At 44.6% G+C, this 2,461-nt stretch overlaps 1 long non-coding RNA gene across 1 annotated transcript; it reads left to right on the top strand.

The window, feature by feature from the left end:
* Positions 1-384: 384 nt before the first annotated feature.
* LOC124705563 lies at positions 385-1,730 on the top strand. Its single transcript, XR_007004064.1, has 2 exons — positions 385-701; positions 1,275-1,730. It is a non-coding gene; the product is annotated as an uncharacterized LOC124705563 (long non-coding RNA).
* The last annotated feature ends 731 nt before the right edge of the window (positions 1,731-2,461 follow it).

The following is a 2,461-nucleotide window of genomic DNA, read 5'->3' as shown; positions in this document are numbered from 1 at the left end:
GCTCATGCGTACTGCCATCTATCTCTTTCACTTGGCCGAGCTTTTTTCCTACTTTAGGCTAGGAAGTAAAGTGAAAAGGTAAAGGTTTTAAAACATGTCTTTCGACGTCAGTAATTATGAAGGCAGCATTATTTACACATCTCAATGCTACATCTTCCTGTACGTCTATAGTAGTATTGGAGATGGACAGAGAAATGGAGTAACTTCTGTAGCGTTTATTTGTGTGGGATGCATTTGTAGAAAGGACTGGTCTGTCAACCAGCGAATTACCATGATTTTGTTACTAACATAAATAGCAGCATTAGTTTTCAGGTTTCTAATTAAAGATTATGGGTGATAACTAACATCAACAATTAATTTTGAATGTAAATGCAGGATCATACGCTGTCCACGAGTCTGAAGATACTATCAGACCTGAACCCCTGCTTGGCTGAGGCGGTGAGTTCACCATGCCTCAAACGCGGTGGCGTGCTATCGTGGCAATTTCTCTCAGGTGACTCCTCAGTTTCCCTTGTTCCTATTGTTATCTGGTAGCACTATTGCAATTGGTTGGAATGAATTTTCGAGTAGGCTCTAGCCTTTTCTTCTAAAGCTCAGTGTTTGCTTTGCTGAATACATTATATTTTCTTCTTTTTCGAGGATAACGAGGAGCACTAAACAACAGCAGTGACCTTCTCATCTTCGACTCCCATGTGTTTGGGGTGAGTTTCTGGTTCTCCCTTGTCTCCTCATGGAGCTGTTTATTATCTGGGCAATCACACCCCAAATAAAAAAAACAGCTTCTCATGGCAACGCGCCTCCATTGTGTGTGACCCAGAAATTAAGCCTCCCCGGCTCCTGTGGCCAATCTATATAAAACTGCGGTTTCAGTCCTTGTACTGCTAAGTGATATTTGTTGTTAACTGACGCCTCTGATTAGTTATTAGAATTTTGATGTTTGCTGTGTGATGAAAGTCTGAAAAATAGGTATGTTCATGCCCAAATTTAGAGCCCACATGGAGCTAATAGGGATTGACAAACTAGATTAGTAAGCTATCTGTTGTCATATTTTATTTTGCTTAAAAGAGAAATCTGGAATTTGCTCTTGAGGAGGTTCCCTAGGACAAGTTGTCACGTACTTAAATGGCTTCAAATCCGCATTTATCTGTTGCGCTTCAAGTATATGTAGCTGGTAATATATCTTTATGATCCTGCAATTTTGTTCAGCAAGTGCTCATCTAATAGTTGTATTTCCAGATTTTTGAGGTTTGATCTGCCATGGATCTGTGTTACAGGTTGGTCGGATCAAGTTGGTGCATTGGAGGATGAGACGTTTCTGAGGATTAATCGATTAAGCAGCGAGGACAGGGATACAACTCCCTCGCTGCCCACCTGGCTATGCAGCTTGGGCAGCTTTGGCGTCCAAGTTCTCGCAGCTGTTGCTGCCACTTCGCCTGCGGGCTGTGTCGCTCTTCTTGTGATGTCCAGCAGTCGTTCTCGCAGCTGTTGCTGCCACTTCGCCTGCGGGGGCTGTGTCGCTCTTCTTGTGATGTCGAGCAGCCACTTGTTGTGATGCTCCTGGTTGAGGAGTTCGTAATAGCAGTCTAACTGCCCCTCCATTAGCTGGAAGTTTGATTCTTAGCCTAGCCGTTTGCACTTATATATTGTAGTATGTTGTTTGACCTGTGATCTGGAGCGTCTGAACATGTGTAAAGGTCCTGGCAATTTTTCTGTGAATGTTGGTAGTTAAACTTGCATTGCTTAACTTCTAATTTCTTCTCTGATCATAATATCTGAATTAGTTCCTTAGGCATGCTCGCTTTACTTTGCTCATCGGCCAGTACATGCCTACTCGCCTGCGTATATGGCCAAGTCTGCGGATTTCCATTAAAAAGCCAGAAAAGGAAAATGAGGAGAGTTGGGCAGCCAGCTATCGGGGCAGATTGGCCTGGCTCGATCAGCTGTTGCTATGGGTGCAATTTTTGGCGGGGAAAAAAGATTTGGCCATGCAACACCCATGCGGAGAGTAGAAGCCATGTAGACCATGCTGGGAACGGGCACCGGATGGATGCCTTGGTAACCATGAGCATGTGCGCCTCTCGGGAAAGGCTGGAGAGAAGCCCCATAGGTTGCAGAACGAAAAAGTTCCGCGTGCAAAATGTGTTTTCGATGAATTTTATAGCAATCGGTATTTACGCGAAACAAGGAGCCCAAATCCGACTGGCTTTGCTGCTTTTGACACTTATAGCTACCAGAAAAGGGGCATGCAATGTAGGGCCTAGTTTTTGGCGCCTCCCTAACTCTACCCTTTTCGACTACTGTCGGGCTTCTCTGGCCTCGCATTTGTGCTCCGAGAGTCGAGTGATTCTCCTTTGGTTTGATAATGAAAATAAAGTATCTACATAAAGAAGACACGGGAGCAAAAATAAGTAGAGGAGTATTGGTACGCGAGGGGGGCGGGGAGGCTTTTTTCCCGAGGCCG

Source organism: Lolium rigidum, chromosome 4 (genome assembly GCF_022539505.1).
Source record: "Lolium rigidum isolate FL_2022 chromosome 4, APGP_CSIRO_Lrig_0.1, whole genome shotgun sequence".
NCBI classification, from domain to species: domain Eukaryota; kingdom Viridiplantae; phylum Streptophyta; class Magnoliopsida; order Poales; family Poaceae; genus Lolium; species Lolium rigidum.
Note: the sequence above shows the minus strand (reverse complement) of the source record. Positions and strands in the feature narration are given on the sequence as shown.